The 12,603-nt window shown below is 42.9% G+C and overlaps 1 protein-coding gene across 2 annotated transcripts in view; it reads right to left on the reverse strand.

Moving 5' to 3' along the window:
• dcc (DCC netrin 1 receptor) overlaps positions 1–12,603 on the reverse strand; it is a 368,326-nt gene that overhangs the window by 85,909 nt on the left and 269,814 nt on the right. The window lies entirely within an intron of this gene.

Consider the following 12,603-nt stretch of genomic DNA (forward strand, 5'->3'; position numbering starts at 1 on the left):
TCAGAATGCCATTTATGACTAATGCCTTGTGACAAAGGATGTCTCTTCAAACTCTGTTGTCTTTCTTTCTCCCGCTGACGCCTCTGACAGATCTGAGGCGTCGCAAAGGATGAGACGGCCTTTATGCAGAAGGGTACTCGTACCGCAGCCTATTCTCAGTAATGGCGCGCGTTTGTGTGAGTTTTGCAAGGTAAATTTGTGAAACTGCTGAGTTGGGCCAAACATTCTGATAGAGTGCCCGTTTGCAGCAGTGCAGCATATAAAATTAATGAGGATGAGAGTTGTGTACTGCGTGTGATTTCCTATCCTGTTCAATGCGCGTGTTCGATTTTTCCCGTGTTCCTTTCCTCAGATAACCTTCTTACACAGAAGAATCTGCTCTATTCTACATGCGTGATAGAGGTGTGCAGAGACAATGCTATCTGCATCTGTATTTGCATTCAGAATGGGGAGAGACAAAGAAATGTCAACCGGGGACAAACTATTGACCAATTATTAAGCTTTTCATTAGACAAATCTAAATAGAAGTCTCGCAGCTATTTAATAGATGTATGTGTGGAGAAATGCATTTACTGGTCATACAAATTACAGGTGCTTCACTTGTCTGATGGTGGAATGACCTCTATTCTTCTATTTAACTCAATTTCTCCATTTGAATTCAATTTCTGTAAAAAAGAAGAAAAAAAAAAGAAAAAAAAAAAACCTTCTCTGCTTTTATCTCACAGGTCTGGAGACAAGCACCCCGTCACTTTGCTGCTAAATGACCAAACTGTAAATTGCTTACAGACACTACCAGTGTGGCACACGGGACAATTTGATATTAAATTTATCAAGTGGTGTCTTATTTTGAAGAGGAGCAGCAGGAAGACACTTAGAATTGGAATAGACCCAATGTGTGTGAATGGAAGGTGGAAAAATAAATAGTTCATAAATATACTACAGCCAGATCAACAAAAAAAGACAAGATCCACAAATCTGATGCGGCTTCAAAATTATGCTACCAATGTCTGATGATCAACAGGCTATGCTAATCGGCTGGCAATGTTGGCTACTTCAATAAATACATATTCAGTTCTAATTCATCATCATATTGACCGTCCCATTTTAATGGTCTTGCATGACTGTGAAAACTATATACTGGTATTTAAATACTTTTAACATTTGTTAGAAGTTAAGTACTGCTAATAGCCTAAGCCTACCTGAAAACAGGCTTCTGATTGGTAATTAGCTTGCACATCTGTGTTGACACTATAGTAGGGCATGCAAGACTGATGGAGCTAGTGCGCCAAAACATTTGGGTTCGTAAGCCTCATTTCCTGAATGCCCCTTTATACTGTGACTTTCAATGGCATTTGCTTAGTTTAATAGTGAGGTGCACCCGTGTAATAGACGCTGATCTCAAGCAACAGTTGGTCTCTACTCTCTAACAATTATGCTATGGTTCAGTATCACTGGAATCTGCATGATTTATTTTGCTCATTGTGATAAATTCATATATTCAACCAAATTACCAGATCAGTTTCAGCAATACTATTTCTGTCATCATCATCAAAAAATATATAAATTAAAAAATTAAATCAATAAAAAGTTTCATTTTCTTTTTTTCTTTTTGAATGTCTAAATACCAAATATTTCAGTATTACTATTATTCATACATTATTATTAACACACACACACACACACACAAGCACACACAAAACCAGGATGATCAATATGATGGTGGCATATCAAAATATGAAGGAAATTTAATCTAGAAGTTCTCATTTTGGCTAAAGCCTCTCCAAAGTTATAGACCCAAATAACAGATTGAACAGTGCCTACAGTATCTGCACCAGAATACGCGCCGAAGCACGGGAATGAATAAGCAAACCGTCAATGACATGGCTGTTAGTGACAGGAAAGTAATGGTCTCGCCTTAGAGGTGCAGAACATATGTCACACGGCAACTTGAAGATGCGAGACCACGGGCGTGTGAATGGCGGTGCATAGCAACCTCCCGCCACCTCATTAGAATTCCAATCAGTTCCAGCCTGCTGCTGGGCGTGTGAGATCCAGTTACGCCGGTAATCGATCTAAGAATTCCTTGATCTCACCACATCCAAACGGCTCCGCAAATACTCACACATTAAAAATACACCTGCATGGAGAACAAAATGCACCTCCCCTCCCACTGTCCCCCCTGTGATGGCCCCCGTGATGGATAGGTATATACGCCTGAAAGCATGTCTGCTCTACTCTCTATATGCAAATACATTCACTTGATGCTGGATTAAACATAACATGCTGTTATGCCACACATTCATTTTTACCAATATATTTTTTCCCTCACCTGACAAAAAGTGCTAAAAAACTTTTAAATGAAATACAGTCCATCCTAATATTATTTTCATGTAGAGTAACATTTTAGCATCAAAAAAGCCTTTTTACTTTCACTTTTTTTAAGGTATCTGACAATTAACGCATTTCAGGGATGAGGTAAACATAACAATCATATAATCATGTAGCCTCACATCAAAGGCCCATATGAGACAGATTTAAAAATTGATGCTTTTGAACTGTGGTAACACCGTAATAAGGAGAAGAAAGCTGAAAAAGCTCTTCTGCCTCACCACATCAACCTGCCCACAGCACAATATGGAGCTGTGCCATACCAGCACGCAGTGATTATTCTTCCCAACTAGGCCGGCAGAGGTGCCTAATAGAGAATTCAAAAAGACTTTGTCGCAAATGGGAAAGAAGTGGAAGTATGTGTTGCCAAGGCAACACTCAGCGATCCCTGGTTAAGGCCGAGTCGAACTCGCGCTTGACACGGGAACAGGCCAATGGGAGGGAGCAAGGCATGATGGGAATGGATGAAGGCCTGAGTTGGGAGGGGGAGGTGGGCGGCCCAGTAAGGTCAGGTGCTCGCCACAGAATATAAATCTGTCACGTCTAATATATGGTGAATGTTCTCTCTCCCAGACACTTTCAGCTCTCAGCAGCCAAGGAGAAAATAGGAAGACGCTCAACCATGAATGCCAATCACGCCCCCCCTCCCCTCCCCTCCCCTCCCCATACACCTCCCCCTTTTCACAGACCAGGGTGAAATATTTACATGTACCCCTCTCTCCTGGTGTGCCATGTGACCCACTGATGGCAGGACCTGTCCCAACACTCGTTCAGTGGGTCTGGTCACAGATGATGGGGCAAATGAACACAGGTGTCAATAATTTATCCCCATCCAGGATTCCAGCCTCGGAATATTAAGCAGCTTTTCCTGGGATAACACTTATTTAGCAATGGTGATCGTACTTCATTTGGGGGATTTTTACTGCACAGATTACCAGCTGAAAATGTCACTGCAATGCAAAACTGCAAGGTAAGGCACGCCACTTACAATGACATAAAGTCCCCTTTATATATGTTGGGGAAAATATATTTTTTTTCTTGATTTGAAACAATTTACATGTGAGTAAAATGCAGATTCACAGCTTTTATTACATTACAGCATTTTTTACACTTAGTCCCCCATTTCAGGGCACCATAACATTTGGGACAAATGACTTCACAGGTGTTTCTGATTAGTCAGGTCTGTTCATTTGCTTCCTTAGCACAGGCATAAGAAAGTTTTCAGTATTTCATCTTGATTCCAGGCTCTTGATTGCCTTTGGAGTCTGTTAATGGCATTTGTCAACATGAGGACCAGAGATGAACATCTGAATGGTCAGATAACAGTTTGCTAAGAAGTTCCTAAAAGAGCCAGCAGAGTTCTGGAAAAAGATTTATTTGTTTCAGAGTGATGGCAAGAGCAAAGTGTGAAGGTCAAAAGGAACTGCTCAACATCCATAGCACCCCCATCCATCTGTGAAACATGGTGGAGGGGGTGTTATGGTTTGGGCATGCAGGCTGCCACAGGTACAGGCTCACTTGTCTTCATTGATGAAGTAACAGAATGCAGCAGAATGAATTCTGAATTGCACAATCTTTTCTGCTCAAGTTCAACCAAATGCCTCCAAACTCATTTGATGGCACTTAATCATACAGCAAGACATTGATCCAAAATATACTGCTAAAGCAACAAAGCCAAAAACTGGGAAATTCTTGACTAGCCAAGTCATTCACCCAGTCGGAATCCAAGTGAACATAAATTTCATATGCTGAAGAGAAAACTTAAGGCAGTTAGCCCCTGAAACAAGCCAGAGCTGAAAATGGCTGCAGTACAGGCCTGGTAGAGCATCACCAGAAAGCGTACACAAACCCTTGTGATGTCTATGGGTCACTGACTTCAAGCAGTCATTGCATGCAATGGATATGTGACAAAGTACTAAACATGACTATTTTTATTTACATAATGCTAATGTCTCAAACATTGTGGTACCTGAAATGGGGATATGTATAAAAAGTGCTGGAATTTGGTTAAAATGGAGTACAGAGCCAAATTAATAAGAAAAAAAATGTCTTTGTCCCAGACATTATGGAGCTCACTTTCTTGAAAATAATTAAAAAGAGATCTGCTCTACCCTATCAGTTGCCTGTAATGTTGTATTTTATATAAAAATATTGCCAGCCTTGTGTACTTCAAAGAAAATGAAGGTCAATTTTACAGTAAAATAAAACCACAGATGAGGTCCCCATGCTATAGAGGGATTTTGACGGGACACAATGCCGTTAAGAACCCGCCATTGTTTCCGCATTGTTTCAGTCAAGAGTCATCTCAATGAATAATTCAAACGTTAGCTCCTGGCCACTGTTTGGAAGATATAACCTATCAATTTATATGAAAAACAGAGCCATCTAAGTCCACCATTGATATGCTGTGTGAGGCCGTGATGCTGGGCCGGCGGTATAGGGAGGGAATACAACAGCTATGATAAAATAACGATCATCAGCTCTGCGTACAAGGAATACCAATGCCACCAGGGCTCCAGGCTGTGTTTCCTGGAGTTCAATTAACATTCAGTCAGCCAACACTGTTTTTTTTTTTAAATACCCTGACAATTAGCATCTAAACGTCGGCTAGCCTAGCGGTATGGAGGCACAACACAAGCAGTTACAACAGGCTGGGGCACGAGGCCGGCCATTTTCTGCTAATTTACAGACCTAAAACGTTTGGGGAGTGGTGGGGGGGGGGGGGTGGGGAGTCTAGCTACAGCACTTGAAGCTGTACAGTCTACAGAGAATTGGAGTTCAGACAGGTTAGACACTGCTACTTGCCCTGCTGAATGATCCAATTAAGGATCCTTTGGTTTTTTTCCCTTCATTAATCAAACACCAGGTGAAGGCCCAAAAGCATTCTGGGAGAAATGATAACACATTCTCTTCAGTGGCTGAGATCCATCTGCTGTAAGACACAGACCATCATGATTATTTCATCTGTGGTTGAGCCCGCAGGCATATGGACCTGTTTCCAAACCCACCTGGAACAGGCTGTTTTCTCCTGGGCTGCAGTGAAATAAAAACCGGTCGGCACAAAACAGTTTTGTCCCGCTGGGAGATGGCTGGCTTTCTGTAAGACAGCTTCCCCTGGGTTACCACAGCCTGCTCACCAGGGGCCTAATGGTTACCACCCCCTGTCAATGAGAGATGTCTTCTCCTCTTGGAGCCAACTGTCCCATACAGCTTGGTGTGGTCTGCAGTTTGAAGCTAACGCTGCAATGCTCCGAAAGCAGGAGTGGGTGGTGCAGTCGGCGGTGTGGCAAGAAAAGAACACAACCAGCGATTCACAATAGGAGGAAAACATCATGTAGCCACCATAAAAGAGAGGCTAAAGGCTAAAGGCTACATGACTCCACTGAAGGTCTACCACAATGAAATCTCCTAGTCATCTTGTATCTATGACAACAGTGTACACAATATACATTTTTGACCCGAATATGAACTGAATCCATGAACTTGCGGAAGGATCATCTCTCACCCGTCCGCGATTGGTTTCTACGATTCCCTCACAGTTTATCGAGCGCCACTTCTGCCGCCTTTGAGGGAGCAGGCTCTCGTTACAAATGTCAGTTTATTTACACAGCCTCAATCCCCACAGGTGAGACAGTTTTATAAGAAAGACCTACAGTTTCTGAAAAACTAATACATCAAAATATAAAGGAAATGCTTCCAGGCAATTTAACATTTATTATTGACCCACAAAGCCTAAGTGCTATGGGCCAGGGACTGCTCTGTGTAAAAAAAAAACGCATTTATAACTGCATCTGTTTGCAAGCCTCAAGAGGAGGTTTGACTGCCGTTATCAGCGTTTTGTTGTTTCCCCTGGGCTCCTGCTGTGGATTTAAAGGATACTTTTAAAAGAACTTTACAGCAGCTTTTGCTTCAAAAGGCATTTTGATCTTAGGAATTTGTTCGGCCTTTTTTGTTACTACGGTTCCCTTTTTCCCCCTTCTTTTCCCACGTGGCAACTGTTGACAGTGATGCACCGAGGGTCTGCTTCCAGTTAACATCTAGCAGGGTCTTCTCGATCTGCCCACAAAGACTTTGTTCTCCAAGCCTGTCAGCTTCCCCCTGCACCTGAGACCCAGAGATCACTGCCAGTTTGACCCATATAGACCATCTCAGAAGACGCTGACATGGAGGTGTCAATTTTGCTCTGTGAGGTTTGGGATGAAGAACAATAGAATAATGCTTTCATCTGGAGGCCTATGTTTCAGCCTTTCTTAAGCACAATTCAGTTTTTTCCCCAGGATTTCACTGATGCAAATTATTTAATGTGGTATATTAATGGTTTTGCCTTTTTGTTGGCTTGGATGCACTGGAGTCCACACTGGGGTGCGGGTGGAGGGGGGTAGAGGAATCAGTTCGCCTCATTGATATTTATCATTTAAAAATGCATCTGTCAGCAGAAATGCATTAAAACGTGTGTTTTATTGTGTACAGTCACATTTTCTGTTTGATACTCACTTTTTCCGCTACTCTGACCTTCTTACTATCACTACTCAACTTCAGGTAGGAAAAAATATCTGTATATAACACATCATGTGTGGATTTATGAATACAGTATTTGGGTCCAGAGACACACCTCAGCCCATAAGGTACAGCAGTGTGGAACAAGACTACTCCAATGCCTTGATTTGAGGGAAACAATGTAAGAGGAAAATAATAGCAAGTGACTTCCTAAATATTGATTAGTTATAAATTAGTTCACGCTATTCTGCAAAATAAAAACAGATGCAGAACAATGGATTTGAGGATGACAGGTTGGTAAGTCCTCATCTGTAAGAACGAGAGATGGTCTGTCTAAACAAAAGGCATTACATACCATACAACTGTCAGAACTGAACCATACAATGGCTCAATACAATAAAGGTAGGACCAAACCCTCCTCAAGTCTATCCAGAATTCATGAACAAGAATGAAAATTTGTCTGACAATTAATTTTGTAAGTACACTATACGGCCAGCAGACATACCCTGTATATATATATATATATATATATATATATATATATATATATATACACACACCTGTATATACAGTATGAGTGTGTGTGTATGTGTATAGATATATATACTGTACTGAGATGGTAAACCAGAAACGGTAGAGGGATATGGGGAATTTGGCAGGGGAGTTAAATGATTTCATCCTGTCACTCACTGATAAGCTATTTGCATTCCTGAAGATATTCCTTCAATATCCCTGGGGTGACAGCCCGAGATGCTCTTATCATATCTGATCTGACAGATGTGAAATATAAAAAAGGGGGGGGTGGAATGGGTGAGGCAAAAAAAGAGAATCTTTTGTTGTAGAAAAAGGATAAGCTCTTTTAATATAAAAATATTAGCTGGGATGGGGATTCGTTTAATGGATAAGGGGGAGAAATAACCACCATTTGTGGATCTAATTAAAAGAGACTTAAAATCAGCTTAGGAAGTAAGAGCTCATTACACCAGCTGCCGCTAAAAGGCTTAATTCTTTTCAACCAGGTGATTCTGGAGGCGTGACGGGGAGCTTGTGTGCAGAACCCAGGGACGCCTTCCAGCCTTCTGCTGCAGTCTGGATCCGGACCCAAAGCAGGGCTCCGCCACAGCGACCCGCCGTGCGCTAGTGGGACGGGGGCGGCGGCGGATGGCGGAAAAGACCGGCGCGGCTTCCCCCGGCCCCTCGCGGGGAGCCGAATATCAGACGCCGCAAAGCGGCTCATGCAAAGCGCGCGGCGGGGACGATGATGGGGGGGATGGGGAGGGGGGAGCGCGCTCGGGAGACGCTGACAGCAATTACGGCTTATCGGGCTGTCACCGCGTCTCGCCGTCACGTTTTTTCGTCTGTCATCCGTCCGTAATGAGCCGGCGTGTCACTGCGCAGTTGCGGCCTGCGTTTTCGTTTCCCCGCTGGTTCTGATTAGGCGCAAGCGGAGCCGGGCTCTCCTTCAACCGGCGGCGTGGTCGTTCGACAGACGGGAGCCGGCAGCGTGGCTTGGCTCCCACTGACGAGGCGCAGTCCCTGACGCGAGGGAGCTTTTATGCACCGGGACGATCTGGCACCGAGTTTAAATGAGACAGATGAGAGGACGAGCCCAATTTAACCGGATCAAGACCGAGGAGACAGGTGGTTCGCGCCCTGGCCTCTATCCTGCCACAGACAACAGTGGGCGCTATTCCGTAGCCATGCGACACACACACACACACACACACACCCCTTCAGCATGGGGAAGGTGACTGATCCTATCAAAGAAAAATAAAAGATGGCTGGCAGTGCAATGAATCAGCAGACAAGGGAGCTGTTGGAGTGGTGCACTCAGAACACAGCCACATCAGAACACAGAACACAGAACACAGAACACGGTACGTTGTGTACCGCATGTGTGCACAAAGTGTCTCACACCGCAGGCTTTGAATTTTGCAGTTGCTTGCTGGTGACAGGGTGTGTGGATTACATGCCTCTGTTTGCAATCAAATGTGAAGATCTGACTGGGTAACAGCAAGTGTTCGAATTTCAAACAGCCCATCAGACCTGAGGATTACGGGCTTGGGATTGGAGCCCTTCATAAGAATCCTTCACCGAAACATTAACCTCTCAGCTATCTCAAAAAATTATAAACACAGTATATACACAAACCCTGCCAGCACTATAACCTCTTTGGTGAGGTTAAATAAAATCTGAAAAATCATCCCTGTGAAAATTCTGAGGACTTTCAAATATGTCAATCAGATTTAGTGCATCTGTAATGCTCTGCTCTCCCCCCCTTCAATCCTTATCTGCCTGCCAGGAGTACTACACCTCTACAGTCTCCCCACCAGACAAGCTTTCTGCAGTGCCAGCAGACATAAAATCTGTCCTGGAGTCCAGATGCTGGATTAGGATTTACACAGATGGCTGTACTGCAATAAGGCACAGATGTTTAGTCTCTTCATTTCTTTTAGCGTTCTGTCTAGGGCCTGCATTCAATCTGCCTTAGTGAGACAAGCTTCCTACCTGAAGCCACACCATTGGTTTGAACACAGCGGCTGCACTAGAAGGAGAAATATCTTCTTCAATTGAGTCAATGCACTGTCTAACGCAAAGACAATAGCCCATCCTAAATCACAATTTAATGAATGCGCAGCTGAAAAGCGACTATTGTATTCGCGGGCTGCACAGTAAGGATGACCCTGTGTGTGTAGGTGTGTGCATGAATGCAGCACACACCTAAACACTGAGGTCAATTTAATATGCTAGGAAAATAAGATCAAAAAAGGCACTGTTATCACAAAAAGGCAGATACTGCACGTTTACTGATCCCTGACCATTGAGATGCAACACTGGGTGTCAATCACTCAGTCATTGTTTTCGTCGAATAGAACCTGTCAGGACGAAACCCTCCTCCAGAGGGGAGGGTCTTCCGCCAAAGCAGTAGAGCCCGAACAGCTAATGGTTTCTTTGGATTTTCAGCCCTGTACTTAGGTTTATTTACTTTCTGCACACTTAAGGCATAGTAAAGAAATATACATAAATCAATACAATTGTTTAAAAAAATGTCAGATGGTAGCTTAGAGAATAACGTAAGATTAAAGAATCATTTAGGCCATGCTCACGTTCCTCCATGCCTGTGGGTTTTGCAGGTAGCACACTTTCGAGTGAAGCTCTGTGAGCCAGGAGGACACTTGGTTTTAAAATACTGCTTGGGCAGCACAATACTTGACGGAAGCTGCCAAGCACAGTGGAGACATTGCAATGCTTGGGAGAGAGAGAGAGACCTCGCTCCACAATAATGGGTTGGGATAAGGTTTACCGCATATCTGGCTGCAGTGGAAAAGCTCCATTAATGACAACAAATCTATCCCACTCCCCCAAATTCGCTGTTCAGCCGCACGGACCGGCGCAGGTTATCGATGGCGGGGGCCATTGATCACCATGAATAATGAGCAGGGATGCCACGACGTTAAAACATACCGCCTTTGATGCGGTCAAGCTATGAACGGCATCAAACAAATACATTTCCTATAGCATAAGGCTGCTTTCATGGGCATGATTTCACGAATGGGGGGAAGGGGTCCACGATGCTAATGAACAGATACTGCTGTGAGCCAAGCTATACATCAAATGCATCAGCAGATGTTCCAGGAAATATTTTGATGATCCTCAAAGCTCCGACAGCTTCTTACTATTTATTCATAGGATTTCCGGCAGTAAATATTATATGCTACACATCAGTAAATCCAGTGTGTCCACTTTGTTTTACAGATTATAGATTGTTCAGTGAAATACTGTAAAGTATTGAGAGAGTAAAACTCACTGTTTCAATGGTCGACCTTACAGTGGTCTGTTTCTCTTGAAGGCCATTCAATCTCAGGTTCGAAGAGGTGAATAATACGTCCTGAGAGCACTTTCAAAACAGCCTTTTGTAAGCTATATTACTCTCAATACTGCCGGAGATCTTTGACTTCATTATGCTTTGTTGCAGTGTGACAGGACTAAGGGCTGATATGAGAGGCCGTTAGCAGGGGACAGACGTGGATCGGAATGCTTACTGTTGCCAGGGGCAACTTGGAGCCTGAGGCCCGGGCACGGCGAGAGAGAGAGCGTGAGCAGTCGTTTTGGGTTCAGGCACCTGCTGGGCTCACCGTGGGCGGGGGTCCGTCTCATAGGGAATTTCCCCACTGCTTTCTCTTACAGCCTGACCTTTTCCATATTCCCTTCATTCTACACAACTATCAGAGCCATCTGTGCAAGCTGTTCCCACAGTCTCCCTGCTGAAAGAGTGGGGCATTGTCATAGCAATGATTAAAAGAAAATCATAATCGTGCCCTTCTCAGGATTTCAGTTAAAGCCAGGTCCCGTGGAATTTTTAATTGGATCAAGTTTCTTTTGTTCCCCATTTAAAAAAAAAAAAATTATATATATATATATATATATATATATATATATATATATAGATACAACTGACCAAATGTTACTGGTTTACCTATCTGGTTTAACTTTCCTCTCTTGAAAACAAAAGTTACTAGAGGGCGGTGGGTTTGTTTCCGGACGAAAATTTCTTTGTGAAAATATAAAAATAGTCATAAAAGGCGATAAAATGACTGTTTTTATTTGTTATCAGGAACAATATGAGCCACACAGCACGAGGGCCAGCAGCTCATTCACAAAGTGGCCATGCTACTGATATAAAGCCATTTCAGAAGGAAAGCTGATAAAACAATAAAATATGTGGCAGTAGAGAGCTGTTTCATAAACATTTGGTGGTTAAATAAATTACAGTGTCAAATAAAATCGTGTGTAAAAGCCTATGCAGACTGGTATGGCCCAAGCAAATGACCTAACTAACATAGTAACTGGTCATATCATCAAGTTCCCAAATAGAGGCCTATTTTGCATGTAGTTAAATGATGATATTGAGAATGTATTGTGTTGTTTATCATTCAGCCAGGTCAGTCAGGTTATCTCCCATACAATCAAGTCTAGCTCACTCCCATTCAACCAACATTCTGCCTACTACAGTTCACCACATTCAATCTCAGTCCATTGCTCTCACCTGAAAAGGCGGCGCATTAACACAGAGAATGACAGGCTTGAAATGGCCCATTGCGGGTTTATTATGCGAGGTGTCATATTAAAACAGGGATTTATGAAATAAATTAGGGCTTTGTGAAAAGTGATTTACAAAATGGAAATAGGAAAGGCAACATTACATAAGGGAATGAAAAAAAAAAGAAATAAAGTGAAATGGCCATTATGAAAAAATGTGCATTTATTTATTTATTTATTTTGTTCTCCTTTTTTGCAATCAATTTGGAAAAACCCCATCGTATATACGCACTGCATATCGCCACTATCAATTCAAGAGAGCACAGACAAACATGTGAAGCCTCCACCGCTTCTTATCACACCACATTTCACAACGTATGCTTCCCCAGTCAGGGTACTGGGCACAGTCAGCACTAGCACATTCCAGATTCAAATTCAAATTCAGAAATGTATCCATTCTGTATTTATCTATCCATTAGACATCCATCAATTAACCTCATTTTGACAGGATTGGTCATCTGTGATTTAGTGCGGCGTAAATGAATGAGGAAAAGATCTCTACAAATCAAATCACATAAATGCCTGCTTTTTAGGCAACTCCACCTGAATGGCGTCCTCTGCGTTGGAGCACACGTGGAATACCTGGGGGAGGACAGCTAATTGAATAAAGCCAAAGGA

Source organism: Anguilla rostrata, chromosome 14, assembly GCF_018555375.3.
Source record: "Anguilla rostrata isolate EN2019 chromosome 14, ASM1855537v3, whole genome shotgun sequence".
Classification (NCBI taxonomy): Eukaryota; Metazoa; Chordata; class Actinopteri; order Anguilliformes; family Anguillidae; genus Anguilla; species Anguilla rostrata.